Raw genomic sequence first — 17510 nt, forward strand, 5'->3', positions numbered from 1 at the left:
AATTGGCAAAGTTTTGTTTAATGTTGTTTAATGATGTTTTAACTTTGAGATGAATTAAGTTTTTATTTTAATTAATTGATTGTAATTAATTAATTGAAGGATGTGATGCTAATATATAAAAAGGGAGGTTTTAGTAGCAAAGAATTTTACTCTGTAAAGGCTGATTGTGGCCGAGTCGCTAAGAGAATTTTATTTTGGTATTAAATAACATTTGGTGAATGGAAGAACTTTGATTTCACTGGTCTTTTTCTTTTGTTGTGTGGTTATAAGGAACTGTATTTGTGGTTTTTGAGATGCTATATGCTGACCGTCTAAAAAAAACTCCAGCTATACTCTGTGGTATATCGTCTACTTGGAGGCGATCTCTGCTTAACATACAAGGCCATGTCAAACCCTAAGCTGTTGGACATGCTCCACTTAAAGAAATCCAAATCCCTCAGAGCTACACGCTCCAGGGATGTAAACCTTGTCATCACAATGAACAAAACATGCTGGAGGGATAGGTTCCTGACCCAGGGACTCCCCATACTCTGGAATAGACTGCCCATACATGTCAAGCAGAGCGCCTCATTGGCCCTCTTCAAAAGTAACCTTGATGATTGGATGGGAGATAGGAAATTCACCCTGGGGATCATGTCGGTCGCCCTGCTAGACAGGGGTCCAGAGAAGTAAATATTTTGGGAAGAAATATCCAGGGAATTGTTATGGCTAGGCTTGCATAGGCCCTAGGGCCGATAGCCTAGTGCCAGCCTATGAACCTATGAGCATGAAGCACAATTTAGCCCCATCCCTAACAACACCTTTCATCTCAGCCTCCATACAGGTTTTGTACAAATCAATTGAAAAATAGTTACACTCATTCCTTTACATAAGGGACGACCTTCCAACAGACGCAGGCAATTACAGACCCAGGCATCTGACTAACCTCCTACACAAAGCCATGGAAAGACTTGCGGAATTAATCAATCTGGACATAGGGAACCTTCATGCATTGGACCCGTCTCTGTTTGGATTCGTCAAGGGCAGGTCATGCTTACTTAACCTGGTGGAGTTTTTTGAAAATGTCACCAAAGCAATGTATGAAGACAAAACAGTATACACTGCATACTTACCTGGCCAAAGCTTTTGACACACTTCCCCACCGAGGCATACTTGAAAAGCTAAATAAACTAGGAATAAACCCCTGTATCACCCACTGGATTGACAACTGGCTGATAGGACTCAGATAATCAAAATAGGTGAAGTTACCTCCATAAAAAGACCAGTCACCAGTGGAATCCCCCAGGGTTCTGTGCTGAGATGTCTCCAGTTTGGCATCTACTTTTCTGAACTAAAAGCTAATACCCAAGGGCTCTGGCTGATGTAAGTTTGCAGAAGTCTGTAACCTAGGAAGAGTCGCTGAATCCCCAGATGACTTGGTCATCCTGCAGGAAGGTTTGTCACAAATAAATAACTGGTGTTAGAATCACGGACTGAATAAATGCAAAAAAAAAAAACATTATTGTATCCTTTGAGGAAGTCATCTACTCCAGGGAACTACCACTTTGATAATATGTCCCTAAGAGTTGACCCAGTTGTTCAGGGTTTGGGAACTTATGTAAACACTAATCTAACTTTTGACCAACATGTGTCTGTTGTGTAGTTCATAAATAAAGAAGATTGTGTCTAGATCTAGCGATGTCATTGCCCCCCTTTACTCAGCCCTCATTAGGCCAATCATTGAATATAATGCCCTCTTTGACATGTATCTGTCCAGACACATGTAACAACTGGAATGCCCCAAAAGATACCTTGCTAAAAGAATACAAGGCCTAAACAACATGTCTTAACTTGAAGCACTGTCACCATACTCTGTATCCTACAGACTGCTGAGAGATGAATATGTCTGGCATTAGAAATACTTGCTCTAGGGATCCCGTTCTGTAACTTCATTAGAATGGTTTGGAGGGACAGGTATGTTTCGCAGAGGATACTGCTGCTGTGGAACAAACTCCCCACCCAGATAAAACCAAGTTCACCCCTGTACCTTTTCAAGCAAAACTTAGTTCTGTGGATGGGAGACAGAAAATTGCCTCAAGACTGCCCCTGTAAGACTGCCCCTGTACTATTGATGGATGGATGCTTCTCCTAAATGCTTTATCCCATGTACTAGTCCCCTCAAATTATCTATGGTATGTTCCCATTTATTCTAATTAGGAGAAATATATAATTATAGACCAAAGGATGGATAAGGCCGATCTGTAACCAAATGGGATAGGTTATTTTCAGAAATTGGATAGGCTTAAAGTGGCCAGCAAGGCCAGCTAGCCTAGAACATACCTATGGACCTGTGAACTTGTCATTTTTCAGTACCTTGTAGTGCCTTCCCAAGTATGTTATTAGAAAAGGTTATTTTTGATCATACCTCTCAAGTGTACCTCCGTATTTGAAATTTTCCTCATTTTTGATCATTTTGTTCTCCGTTCCACACTGAAAGACTCTGTCACATATTCATTGATATTCATTGATAGTGGGTTTTTTAATATCACTAGTATTTATGGTAAACACTGAAGCATGTTTATTAATTAGAACAATGTTTTTCAGTATAATGTAAAATATTTTACATATCCCTAGAGCTTCCTTGGTATTAGTAAGCTGTTAGTGTGTTTCATGGTTTGCCCGTTTCTTCTACATTGTGAAAGGTAGTATTCCACGTTTTGGAGAGGGAAGGTTGAGAAGTGTGTGTTTACAAATTTACACACAACAAGAAAGTAAACCAGATTTGTGTCAGTAGGCCAAATTGCAGAAGGCTGAATGACATTTGATTTGAAGGCAAGTAACCAAAATGCATCGCAGATGACATTTTATACATACATATTTTTGCACCAAGACATGCTCCTGCATGACCACCCTGTTAAAATGTTGCATTTCCAGTATGCACAGTCTTGCGAGAAAACTTAAAATGTTTGTTTTAAACAGATGCCATTGTACTTTCCTTTATTACATTCTCAGCATGCAAGTAAGGGGGTATGGGGTAAAAGAGAGGTTTGCTGTTCTCAAAAAAATGTTTATAGACAGGTGGTATTAATTGTGTGTTGAGGTGAAATTTGTCTTGGATCATTTTCAGCCTTTTACATTCGGTCGTTTTCAGCCGTTTACATTCAGTCAAATGGCATCTGTTTTTTTTTTTTTTATATTATTCTTTTTAATACTTTAAACCCACTGACAGTAATTCAGTTAAATCATAAGTCTGTCTGTTCCTAAATAATCCATGTTTACATTGGGTTGGAGTCTCACTTTTTATTTATTATTTGCAGTTTGTTTGCCAGGATAGTCCATTGGGCCATGAAGAGCCCATTTTCAATGGAGTCCTGGGGAGAAAAGCTCCAAAATAATAGAGAATCAAAGTAAGTAAAAAGAATAAAAACAAATACATAATAGTAATACACAGAATGCAAAATGCAAAATAGTAATACAATATATACAATTGATACAATGCAAGATAAAAAGTGTTAGAAGCAAAAATACATTTTTTTTTTAGCTAGAGCTGCTAGAAACTCTGGAGTTTATTTACAGTATAATGTAGTAGCTGTGGAGAGAGAGTAAGTTAAGGGAAGCTATGTAGGATGGGAACAAGAACATTCCCACTGTGAAGAGACATATGAGTGCAGTAAGGATTTGAAGGCAGAGAGACTGTCAGTGGTATGGATGAGAGGTGGGAAAGAATTCCAGTGTCGCACTAGAGAAAAGGATAAAAGATGTTTACCTGGTGGATGGGCAGGTTTATGCCATTCTGTTAGGTTTTGTGATTCAGAACTTAGACATCTGTTAGGTTGATGCATTTAAAAAGTAGAGGCAAGAGAAGAGCAGAGAGAGGGGCTAAAGATAATTGTGTGAGCTTGGATCAGTTGATTATAGGGGAGATAGTTGGGTAGCTCAAGCCAGTTCAATTGATGTAGGGAAATACAGTAATGGGTAGAGGATCTTTGGCCAGTTGCAAACTTTGAAATTTTGTAATAGCAGGAGGCGAGTTTAGACTTAAGGGAATATTGTAGGCTAGTGAGGATAGAGGCACAGTAAAGGAGGGAAGGGATAAGGTATATAGTAGCTACGGACAGTTGACACTTTTTTTTCGATTCAGAACCACTTTTCTATCTTCTTTGGTAGTCTTGTACAATTCTTGCATGTTTTCTCCCTTGCAGTCCATCCCTCCTATGGCTAGACCTCTTTGTCTCCTCTTGCATTCTACTTGACTCTCCCAAATTTGCTTTCTATTCCAAATCTACTGTATCAGTTCATCGTTTGCTTTCTTATAGTAATCCAGTTACATACAAAATCTTTTCTCGGTGATTATCTCTGTAGTTGGTGCTACTTTTGTATTATTCCTCAGAGTCCAGAAAATTGCTTTACTGCAGGAAAAAGTTAGGGGAACCGTCCCCTGTGAGCTGTATGTTATGACTGTCACCTTAAATGGCATATACAGGCCATATTATATCTCTGTTTGGCTTTGCTTTATTGTTAAGCGTATTTACACTAAGCTGAGAAGTAAACCTACAGGTAGCGCCTAAAAAGTTACGTGTGCAGGCTGTATGTTTTGATTCATTCATACCAGCTGTGTTATCTTAACTGCATAGTAGTTGATGTTAATGCACTGCAAACAGAATGCTGTCCTTTAATGCATTTACTTAGTTATGTCTTAAACTGAAACATTTGTAACACTTGTTATATGTCCTAGGAATCATTTAGGAATTTATAACTGGGAATAAAGTAGGGCAGAGAGTTAGTTTTGTAAACAGTCTTTCTCAGTAGTTTGATATCCATCTGAATGCATGGCTGTAACCTTTTATTATTTATTTATTTGCCATTTGTTTACCCGGTTGGTCTGGCTGGGCAGATGCCCTTTTTCAGCAGAGAGCCGAGGAGAAAAGCTCCATTACAGCAGTGATTTTTTTTTTTTAAACAAATAAGTATTTAAGCATACAATCATGAAGAGATACAAATACAGCAAAAATAAGTAAGAGTAATTTTCTACAGTGTATGAAAAGAAAGAAAACTTGAACATATATATAAACTGTTGTCTTACAATCACAGATTCATCATATTTGTTATTAGAATGGAAATTGCTAACCTAGGTATGAGAATAGTGAGGCCTGCAGTGACAGAATAGAAGGTCCTGGCACAAGGGAAAAGAATAAGGAGGGGTATAGAATGTAAGGGGACGGGGGGGGGTAGATCAGAGGTGGAAGTATATAGTGAAGAGAGGAGTAAAAAGGGGGGGGCAAGGTCATAAAATACAAGTAGGAATGGATACCTGTAAGAAATAGGGGTAGAAAGGCGAGATGGGGAAGAGGAGGCAGAGTTCAAGTAGGATCATTACAGCTTTGCCTTTTTTAGTAAAGAGTGGAATACCAACCTGGCTGTTTTTTTGCGGTTAAAATGATTGGCCAGTCTGCTGGTTCTGTGAAGTTTATTTGCCATTTTTCCAGGACAGGATATGAAAGCAATCTGAAAAAAAAATAGCATTTTCTGAAGAGAAAATGTACTACTATGTGTATTTTAATGATATACTGTGAGAAATGTACCAACAGTTGCTCTTAAGGACCTCAAATTCACTAAGAAATTTTAGTTTTGTATAAGGGGGAGCCATGGTTCTGACAATCATGAAAGTCATACAAGTCTTATTTTATTCTGAATAAGAAAAGTTTATCAGACAATCGATGCTTACATGATGCATTTCAAACATGGCTCTTCTGTTGTCTTTATATTGTTAACAAACACTTCTTTTTTTTTTCAGTTCTCACCATGTATCTCCTACTTTAGTTTGTGGAACAATCAGGAAAAGAAATATGCCACGTCAAAGGTGCAAAAGGTTAAGTTTTTAAAGAAGAATCCTCGTAATATGTATTTTAAGTGCTTGAGTCTGAGCACTTTCTACGTAGATAAGCAAACCCATAAAATAAGTCAAAAGTAGAAGGCATCATTAAAGTGTAGTTTAGTATCTCACTGCAACTTGCAGCATTTAAATTACAGATGCAAAAGTTGTAGCAAGCTGTACAAGGAAGGCATGTAGCAGGAATTATAATAGTAGTCTGCTTTATAGCAGCCTGCATATGTTGAAAAAAAGTTTAACACACTGTTGTGCAAAGGCTAAGTTTGATGAGAAGCACTGCACATGATGGTCAAAGAAGCTATTGGAAATGGTCTGTGTGCATAATCGGCCAGCATCTCCATTCCATGAAAGGCCTGTTGGCATTACAGAAAGCACCTTGACCAGTGGTAGCACGCAGTGGTTGCCAGTTCCATTATCCAGGTGAGAGAGGACTTGGAGTGGTTCATAGAACCTTTATATTTATCTTTCAGCGGTCAGATTAATGCATGTGTAATACTGTGCATAGAGTTACCAGATACTATTGAGGGCATACTCTAGTGCAATAGAATGAGACGTTGTCACAGACTTTTATCCCTTTGATAGCTCAGCTGGTAGAGCAGAGGACTGTAGTGATTTCCTAAGTCATCCTTAGGTCGCTGGTTCAATTCCGTCTCAAGGGAGGTTATTTTTAAATCCCATGATTGGAGGAATTCCCTGGTCAGCCTCAGTAATAAGCTGAGATCCCTCATAAAATCCTCCAAAGCTAGTTACGAAAACAAAATCGGCACTGATTATAAAGACAACCACAAAGCATTCCATAGCTATGTCAAGAATCTTAATGGCAACACTCAGATCTGCTCTGAGTTACAGCACAGTGGCACTAAATATGCAGAACCAACTGATATTGCCAACATCCTGGCAGATAGGTTCAGTGCTAACTTTACCCCCCTCTCACCCCCTAAAGGGCCCATATCTGTACCGGAAGAATGCAAAGTTCCTGTAATCACGGTTGCACAGGTAAAAACCACACTCTCCAAAGCCAAGAACACAGCATCCATGGGACATGACAACATCCCAGGCTGCGTTCTACATGAACTACAGAATGAACTGGCACCCCACCGAAGTACCATGTTCAGTCATAGACTCGCGTCAGGCTTTGTGCCCACTGAATGACGCACAGTGACTGTTATCCCACTTAACAAAGGGGGAGCCACCACGGACCCTGGGAACTACCGCCCCATTTGCCTGGTCTGCAAGACCATGGAACATATCATCGTGGAACTTATAAATAAAGCCATTGGTAATCTCCAAACTCTGGACCCCACCCAATTTGGGTTTGTAAAAGACAGATTATGTCTCCTAAACCTGATAGACTTCTTTGAAGCAGTCACCAAAGCCGTAGACGAGGGTAAGGTGGTTCACACAGCCTATCTAGATCTCGCCAAGGCTTTTGACACCGTCCCCCACTCTGGAATTGTAGATAAACTCACTAAGCTAGGTATAAATCCCTATGTCACAAGATGGGTTGCCAACTGGCTCACTGACAGAACCCACACTGTGAAAGTAGCAGACTCCAAATCTGACTTCAGACCAGTGACAAGTGGAGTACCACAGGGTTCAGTCCTGGGTCCTCTCCTGTTTGGTGTCTACTTTTCTGAAGTACAGGCTAACACAGAAAGTCTTTGGCTAAAGAAGTTCGCAGATGACTGCAAACTAGGAGCCATAATTGAAACTCCTAACAATGTGGACATCCTGCAAAAGGGCCTCACTGAGACAGATACCTGGTGTCAAAGCCATGGCCTCAAGCTCAATGCCAAAAATTGCATTGTCATCCCCTTTGGTAAAAACTCTGTACTTGTGAGCTACCACATAGGTGGTAGTCTACTTAACACCGAAAGTGTGATACGAGACCTTGGGACACAGGTGGACAATAGTCTCTCGTAATCACATTGCCACAGTAGTCAGGAAATCCTTCTACGTGGCACACCTCATCAGAAAAGGTTTCTTATCCAGGAAAAAAAGAGGTCCTTGTTCCCCTCTGCTCGTCGCTCATTAGACCCATTATAGAGTACAGCGTCCCTTTTGGTATGTACCTCACAAGACATCTACAACAACTGGAAAGGCCGCAGAAATATCTCACAAAGAGGATTACTGGCCTCAAACAGATGCCCTACACAGACAGTCTCAAAAAACTCCAGCTTTACTCCATCGCATATCACCTACTCGGATGCGCTGTCTGCCTAACATACAAAGTTATGTCAAACCCAGAGCTGTTGGACATGCTCCACTTAAAGAAATCCCATTCCCTCCGAGCTACACTCTCTAGGGACCTAAACCTTGTCACCACAGTAAACAGAACATGCTGGAGGGATAGATTCCTGTCCCAGAGACTTCCCATACTCTGGAACAAACTACCTATCTATATCAAACAGAGCTCCTCATTAGCACTCCAAGAAAAATCTTGATGATTGGATGGGAAATAGGAACTTCACCCCAGGGATCACCTCTGTGGCTCTGCTCGACAGGGACACAGCAAAATAATTTTTTGGGTGGCGAAAGCCAGGGTACCTTTTTGGCTAGGCTTGTATAGGCCCTAGGGCCAAAAGCCTAGTACCTACCTATGAGCAGTCACAATAGGAAGACTCCATCAGAAAGTGTTTAAAGAGCTGCAGCTCATGTAATGATTCAATATTTTATTTGTTGAGTGGTTAGCCAGGTAAGTAACCTGGTGTAAGACCCTTTCAGTCACAACGTGGACCAGAAGGCACTATAGAAATTCAGATTATTCATTTGATAATAGAATGACTACAGTGCAATTGAGAGCAGCAGTTTCTAACATTTCAAGCAGCTACAGTTGTAATTTACACCACCAGTTTGTAGCAGTGGTGCACTTTCACAACTTTTTACAGATATGATGTATTTTGTTGCAGCTGCATCACTCCGCATTTTAAGTGGTGATTAGTGTAGAGCAAAAACTGAGATGTTATATAGGAAGCATTGTTAGTGGAGATCCGTAGTCAAAGTGCGATCAGGAAAGTTGAACATAAATTACCAGCTTCACCAAAGTTCCCTTATTGCTTATACCACTTTCATAAATGCCAGAGGTTTATAAAGTGGACTAATTTAACACCTTAAATTAATATGGATATTAAAAGCAAAAGTTTCTGTTCCCTTTAATACTAGTTCAGTACTATGGATAGAATGGATTAAGGTGTAGGGTGAGCTATAAAATATGGTGCTGACAGGAGAATAGGCCTTTGAAAGAGAAATGAAAATAGCGCACTTTAAAATGTGCAGGACAGAAGTACGTATTTAGTGATAGTAATAGAGAGAAGTGTAATAAATCTGCTGTGTTGAGTAATTGAACAGTGAATTACAGTGAAAGACTGAATAAGTGGACGAAATTACCTCAAACCAAGTGCACCAGACTCTGAGAATCTGGTTTTCAAATGCTGTAAATGCTGATGTGATTGTGATGGCTTATTATTTACATCAGGTAGTAGTATGGAATTTTAAAGTTTGACAGGAGAGAAATGGAAAGTATGTTTTATTATTCACTGTATTTGAAGAGGCAGCAGTTTACAAAATCTTACTTGAGTAACTGGTGTATACCCCTGATAAGAGTGGACCATTCCTCAGGCTCAGCCTACAGCTTATAACAAAATAAATGTAAGTTATTTAGTCACAGTGCATGAGCAGTGATTTTTCCAAGTGTTTCCAGTCTTACTTTTGTACCATGGCCTGTGATGCATAAACTGCTGAACAACAACTCTGCCCATTAGGGAACAGTTTCTTCTGCTATTTTTATGAGAAAACATTTCCATATACTAACATCACTGAGGAAAAACAGTGAACTTTAAAACTATGTTTTCCATAAGCTGACATCACTGAGGAAAAACAGTAAACTTTAACCTTAGTGGTGCTGTATAGGTTTGCGTGTGTTGAGTCCATGAGTACACCACCAGACATGTGCAAAGGTACCCATTAAAGTCTGTGGATGCAGCACATGTTAACCCGAGGAACGTTACTATAGGAAATAATAAATGTATTTGGGCTGTGCTTTAGTTTAACGTTTGCAAAGCTTTTTATTTAAAAAAAAAAAAAAAAAAAAAAAAAACACTGCCCAAATACACAAGTAAAAATAAGTGGTAAAATGCATGGTGTCACTTCACTCAAGTGCCATAATGCATATAACATCAGAAAATCACTTTAACGCTCCTTAAATGTAATAGTCTGGATGATCAGTGCAAGTATAGTGCAGAACAAAATAAGTTTTGTAAAAAAAGATATTATTTACAAAGTTTACCTTCACACGAGCAATGGAGCAGAGGCGGGGGGGGACAAAGGCTGAGAGAAAAAAAAGAATTAAACTTGAGGTAGTAAACTATTATAACCACCAAATCAATTTTAGTTTTGAGGGAGTTAATTGCTTGGCTAAATAAGAAACAAAGTGATGATGAAATTATGTTAATTTACTTGTTTATTTTAATATGCAGATGCTGAAAGGGCCACAGAGAATTCTGATAACAGCGGGCTATGTCACAATAAATACAAGGAGGACTGAAGAAAGGTTATTGCTGCAAGCAGATCCAAAATCGGAGAGACTGAAAGCCCTGTTGCTCTACTTGGTCTCTTGTAGCTTAAGAGGTGACCTGTGTCTGGCATACAAGGCATCTTTTGACCCAATAGTAATGGACCTCCTACACATCACAAGTCAGTCATCAGAAATGCTCTGTCCAGAGAACTAAACCTGTTCTGTAATGTCAGTAGAATGGTTTGGAGTGACAGGTATAGCTGGCAGATATCATTGCTCTGGAACAGACTCCCCATCCACATAAAACAAAGCTTATCCCTGTCCATATTCTTGTGCAACTCAGATCTATGGATGAATAATTGGAAAATTTTCCCTAGGGGTCCCACATATGACTAATGAACAGAGGCACCTCCTAAATTTTTTTAACCCCCCAATGAATTGGGTCTTTCAAAATATCTGCAGTATGATCATAATTATTACCAATAGAAGTAATATAAATAGAGTCCATGAATTGGTAAGGTTAATCTAAACACTAAATGAAATAGGTGATCCCAAGCACCAAATGGAAAACTTGGCTAGGCATAAAATGGCCTGTAAGGGTAGTTGGGTTCATAGTTAGTACTAGGCTATAAGGCAGAAGATGGCTACAATGAAGGATGTTGTGGCACAAGATATCAGTTCTGCCCCTCTAACACTAAAATGTATGATGTTATGTAGTCCTATCTCGCCTACATTTTTATCCATGGGTTCGGAGCCGAATATCAGCTCCAACTCTGCCTATTTACTAGCTCAAAAGTCTCTGATTGGCTGGGCTAAGAGGGTATCCCATAGTACACTGCTTCGCATCCCCAGATCTCGTTTGCCGCTTGTAGAGCTTGGACGTGGTCTCGCTTGGCTGTGACTAAGTACTTTTTTTTTTTTTTTACTTATTTCTCTTGAGAAATTGCTTGCTTCATACTTCAAAGGCTATTTTAATAGCTATTTTTGCTGCGGCAGTTGTGTTTGTGTGTTTGTAGTGTTTTTTGTGGTATCCCTAACAGTTCCCACGGGCTAGGCCCGTTTTAGTTCGAGGACCTAGTCCTCCCTTAGTGAATAGTTTATCTGTTTCTTATTGTACATTACGTTTTGAGAACCGTTTAAGTTAGAGGTTCTCTCTCTGTGTTCTCGTTGTTATTGTTTGTTGGTTTAGAGCTTTGCTCTTCCCTGTGGTACTGTCTGCTGTCTAAGTAGTGGGCTTCCCACCCTTTTTTGGTAATTAACTGTAGTTACGCTGTGTGCTTTGCACCAGTTGGAAGTAGTTAACTCTTGAATATGTCTAAGGATCAGAAAGAACATAAGCCTTCTGGCTTTAAAAAGTGTTCAAAGTGTGGATATAAAATGTCCATCACGGATGGACACTCTGTGTTTACTGTCTTGGAGCCATCCACTTACAGGAGTCGTGTAGTTTTTGCCATGCCTTCAGTCCTAGGGTGCTCCAAGAGAGGAAAAACAAATTGCTTAAACCATCTTTCGAGAAGGCTATAGATTCGGCTCCCAGTCCAAATCTAAGTCGTCCAAGAAAAGGTCTCTGGCTCCATCAGCAATTACCATATTGGATACTGCTTCCTCGGCTCCACTGTACTCGGGGCCGCAGGAGGTGTCTGTATTAAGTGAATCCGCGTCCGCTCCGATCATTCTCGAACCTATTCGGAGCCGGTCGCAAAGTGTGAGGCTTGGTTCACCAGGTAAGGTCTCAGTCTCCATCCATCTCCTCCAAATCCTCCAGGCTGTCCGATTTGGATGTGGATAGAGTGGTGCAGAGGCTCCTGCAGTCGCCAGTGTTGGCTAAATTGTTTTCGGCTCCGACCCAGTCGGCTGCGGAGCCAATTCCTATGGTTGCTTCATAGATTCCTCCTTAGAGCACATCCTTCCTTTTGGAGCCGGTATGTCCCGCTCTGAGTGATGTTCCTGCGCCGGCTCCGATACCCCCTCTGGGTTTATCGGTGCCGACCTCTGCTCCAACCATGTCGGTTCCATCCACAGGGTTCGAGACTCGGGTCTCCTCTGTCGGGCCTGAGGGGGATGCCTCGGGACATCTTTCGGTTCCGAGTCTCCCCCTCAGTGCATCGGCTGGGGGGACCCCAGTCCTGGTCATGGCCTTGGAGGCCGGTTGGTCCTCTGACTTGGGGGGGGAGGGGCCCGCCTTCGAGGCCATGCGGAACGCGCTGGCCAGGTCGTCAGCAACTTCACTCAGGTCGGTCATGCCATCCCCCACCACTCCGGCGAGAGCTTCTGACACCCATCTATCCTTGGACAGCAGAGCACCAGGCCCTAAGGATACCCCCACGAGCGGTCCCCCACTTTCTGAAGGTCCCTCAGAGCCTGTCCCTGAGGAACCTCCCAGAAAGAAATTGTGCAAGAGGAAGCACATAGACTCCCAGGACGAGTCTCTCACTTCCGATACTGACCTTGAGGAATCGGAAGGGTCCCCCAAGTCTTCCTCTGATGATGTTTCCTTCTCCGATATCCTGAAGATACTGAAACAAAGAGGAGGCTGGCCTTCCAAAACCCCTTCCGAGGAGGAGTCTGTGTTCCTTAAGGCTTTTGGCGCTCAACCTTCCGCCTCCTGGGTGTCTCCACCCTTCGATGAACTCCTTGACCTTATTTGTCGAAGGGTGTGGGAAAACCCTGATTCTGTGGAGCCAGTACCTCGGCACCCCAACAAATTTCTCTCCTCCCCTCATGGGAAAGAATTTCTGACAAAGGGAGTCCCGGTAGATGCCATGGCGGTGGCGGCAGCCACCCAGAAGGAAGTTGCAGAGTCTTCCTCTTCGGTCCATCCTCCTAACAAGGAGTCTAGGACTATGGACCGGTACGGGAAGTGTACCTTGTCTTCAGCCACCTTCACCTTAAGGTCGCTGAACTACTTATCTCACTTCACTCTGCTCCAGAGAGATCTTCTTAAGGAGTTGGGAGATACTCTTGCGGGTAACATACCTGAAGCGGTGGCTCAGACCGTCAACGCACAGGTTTCTACCCTCAACTCCATCGCAAACTCGTCCATGCGTCTCATTTTGTATGTGGCTGAGGGAGTGAGTATGGCGGCCAGCTCGAGTGTAGCCCTTAGAAGACAAGCCTGGCTGTGCCTGTGTCACTTTGCGGAGGCCTTCAAGTCTTCCTTCACTGATGGCCCTTTTGATGGTTTCTCCTTGTTTGGGACCAAAGTGAAAGACACCCTCACCAGGTACGAGCAAGAGGGAAAGACGGTGTCTGCTGTAGGGGCCCATTTTTCCCTCCCGTCTAGGCCTTATACCAAGGCACAGCGAGGGGGAAAGATGTGGTTCAAGAAATCACAAAGGTTTTTTCCTGCCACACAAGGTGAAACCCCCTCCCGAGGCAGGGGGGGGGTTATTCAGGGAGACGTCGCCCCAGAGGCAGAGGGGGGCCCCCACAATTCTGGGGACCGCGACTCTTTTCGGGGTTCCCCATACTCTCATTCCTGAGGGTGTGCCCGACTGTGCTTATCCGGAGCCAGTCAGGGGTTTAATTTCCTTGTATCCGGAAGCCTGGGAAAAAATCACCCAGGACCGATGGGTATTAAGGATAATTTCCCGAGGTTACACCATTCCATTCTGTTCAGTACCCCCTCCCATCAGAAGAATCCCAAATGTTCCACCCAGTCAAAGGGATCAAGCAGCCTCAGAGGTTTCTCAGCTGCTAGAAAAAGGAGTCATCCAACCAGTTCCCTCAGACCAGAATGGATCAGGGACTTACTCAAGGTTCTTTTTGGTGCCAAAAAGAACAGGGGACCCGAGACCCATGCTAGAGCTCAGTCAACTCAACCATTACGTACACAAGTCCAAATTCCGTATGGTCACCCTACAATCTATTATCCCATTATTGGGAAAGGAAGTATGGATGTGCTCCATCGACCTGAAGGATGCTTACTACCATATCAAAATGGACGGGGCATCCAGGTGTCATCTACGCTTCCGGCTGGGAGACAGACATTTCCAGTTTCAAGCCCTGCCCTTTGATCTCACCACAGCCCCCAGGGTGCAAGTGTATGGCAGTGTTGACAGCTCACTTGAGACGTCAAGAATTTTCCATACCTGGATGACTGGCTCCTCACCGCCCCCACCAGGCATCTACTAATTCAGACCAGGGACACTACCGTCAGTCTATGTCACCAATTAGGCATTATGATAAACTGGAAAAAATCTGCATTGTTGCCCTTACAGCGTGTCACCTTTATAGGAACAGAGCTGGACACCATTCAAATGCAGGAGTTCCTACCACAAGAAAGGATCACAGGGTTGCAACAACAAATTCTCACACTGACGCCTCTGAGACATGCGAAGGCAAGACTTGATTCTTCAACTCCTAGGGACCATGGCAGCTACTATCGTGTTGGTCCCGTTAGCGAGATTACACATGAGAATTCTTCAATGGTCTCTCTTTGGCCAATGGTCTCTCCAAAGACTTCCGCTATCCTATCCAATCCTAATGACAGACAGATGCAAGCAGGACCTCCGTTGGTGGCTGTGCACCAACAACTTGAACGTAGGAAAACCCTTTGTTCCACCCATCCCTCTGGCCACAGTGACTACGGACGCCTCCCAGATGGGGGGGGGGCATTATCTCGGCAGGATGGTCCAAGGCACGTGACTGGAGCACGAGATACATTTGCACATAAACGTCCTGGAGATGAGAGCAGTGCTTCCTGCGTTGCAAGCACTTCAAGAAGTCCTTCCTCTAGGGACCATTGCGATACACTCAGACAACATGTCTTTAGTGTGGTATCTCAACAAGCAAGGAGGAACCAGATCTTATCCACTATGCAGGGAGGCCATGCGCGTGTAGCATTGGGCAATAGCTTCCCAACTGTTTCTAGTGGCAACGCACATCCCGGGGAAGACCAATGTGATAGCAGACAAGCTAAGCAGGGCGATCCTTATGCCCTACGAGTGGTCCCTGAATCGCCTGGTGGCAGAATGAATCTTCAGCAGATGGGGTCAACCTTGCTGCAATCTTTTTGCCAGCCCCCTCAGTGTGAAATGCAGCAACTACTTCTCGCTGATCCCCCCCACTGGGGGAATCACCCAGGGACACACTAGCTCACAATTGGCCCTCCGGTCTGCTTTATGCTTTCCCTCCGTTTCCCCTTCTCTCAAGGGTGATTCAGAAAAGTGCAATCCTTGGGAAGCAGAATGATTCTGATTGCCCCACGCTGGCCTCGTCAAGTATGGTTCCCCTTCCTTCAACCCTACCTCATGGATACTCCTTGGATTCTGGAACCCCTTCCAGATTTACTGACACACATGTCGGAACAGTTCCACCCCTCTCTGAGGACACTCCGGCTGACAGCCTGGCTACTCCACTTCCATCCTTAGTCGGATGTCATAATTTTTCGCCAGACGTAGTCCATATTTTGTCGTCCTCTCTCAAAACCATCCACGAGGAAAATCTACTCTAGCAAATGGAAAAGATTCTCTATTTGGGCTCATTCCAGAGGCATTGATCTCTACACGGCTCCAATTGATTCTGTTTTGGAATTTTTGTCCATATTGTTCTATCAGGGGTCCGCTTCAGCCACCAACAAAGTTCAGCTGGCAGCTATATCAAACTTCCACGTGGCCAATGAACCTAGCCTTATGGCACACAGACTATGTAAAGCATTCCTTAAAGGTACCCTATTGCTTCGTCCCCCAGTATCACAACCTGTTATGCCCTGGGACCTCAATTTTGTTCTTCAAGCCCTCACTCTTCCTCCCTTTGAGCCTGCAGCTACCTGCGAGTTAAAGTTTCTAACCTGGAAAACGGCCTTTTTAATAGCGATCACTTCAGCGAGGCAGGTTTCCGAAATCCAAGCCCTTTCCATCAAACCCTCATATTTGATCTTCCATAAAGACAGAGTCTCCCTTAGACCAAACCTGTCTTTTCTTCCCAAAGTGGCTTCCCTGTCTAATATAAATCAGTCTATTGAGCTACCAGTTTTCTTTCCCAATTTTTCCAACAAGGCAGAATTCAGATTTCACCAACTAGATGTACATAGACAGTACTGTCCCCATCGGACAAAAGAGATTCGGAAATCTGACCAACTCCTTGTCTCCTTTTCCGAAAACAGGCTTGGTTCTCTGGTATCCAAGGTCACACTCTCTAGATGGATAGCCAGCTGTATTTCCTTCATCTGTCACACAGCAGGTAAAACTTTGCCCTTTCCACCCAAAGCCCACTCCACAAGAGCTGTTTCCACATCCACAGCCTATCAAGCTAGATTGTCAATGGATGATATATGTGCTGCGGCCACTTGGGCTTCTCACACTTTTGTCTCTCATTACAAATTGGACGTGGTTTCCAGGGGCAGATCTTTATTTGGCTCCACAGTTCTCAGGAGTATTTTCCTGTGAGCCACCCGGGTTGTAGGTGCTAGGAACACTGTCCCATGGGTAAGAATGTAGGCGAGATAGGACTACATAACATCAAGAAGTTATGTACGCACCATAAATTTCGATGTATGTAGTCCATCTCGCCTCACATTCTCACTTTCCCTCCCGCCTTCCCCCCTGCCTGGAGGATTTGGAGGAAAAATTTTTTATCGTGCAGAGTCCCTTTGATTGATTAATTTGTTTGGATATTTGTTTGTATGGATGTGTCTTATGTATGTAATAACTGAGTTGTTTGCAGCAAACTAGATCTGGGGATGCGAAGCAGTGTATTATGGGATAGCCTCTTAGCCCAGCCAATCAGAGACTTTTGAGCTAGTAAATAGGCCGAGTCGGAGCCGATATTTGGCTCCGAACCCATGGGTAAGAATGTGAGGCGAGATGGACTACATACATCGAACGTTATGGTGAGTACATAACTTCTTGATTTATTCCATGTAATACTTTTCGATATAACATCTAATATCTAAAATCCTTGCTGGAGTGCACAATTTTATGCTAATGATTTAATATATTTTTTGTATTCTGGCAAATATATAACCCCATGACCTCACCATCATGGATACAAAGTTTCATAGACTGACAAAAGTAGTCTTAGTAAATCGATTACAACACTCTTTTTCTTGCGCATTTATTAATGTCAGCGTTAATCCTTAGTACGTTAGTGTTATCAAATAAATATGTTCACGTTTTGTTAGTAAAT

The 17510-nt window shown here is 42.8% G+C and overlaps 1 protein-coding gene and 1 non-coding gene across 4 annotated transcripts in view; both read left to right on the forward strand.

Annotated features, from left to right (window-relative positions):
- RBM18 (RNA binding motif protein 18) overlaps positions 1-17510 on the forward strand; it is a 328785-nt gene that overhangs the window by 8593 nt on the left and 302682 nt on the right. The gene's annotated exons all lie outside the window — the stretch shown is intronic.
- On the forward strand, positions 6442-6528 carry TRNAY-GUA. The gene is given in 2 exon segments: positions 6442-6478; positions 6493-6528. It is a non-coding gene; the product is annotated as a tRNA-Tyr (tRNA).

Source organism: Protopterus annectens, chromosome 16.part0 (assembly GCF_019279795.1).
Source record: "Protopterus annectens isolate FY-2018-M chromosome 16.part0, PAN1.0, whole genome shotgun sequence".
In the NCBI taxonomy this organism is placed as follows: domain Eukaryota; kingdom Metazoa; phylum Chordata; order Ceratodontiformes; family Protopteridae; genus Protopterus; species Protopterus annectens.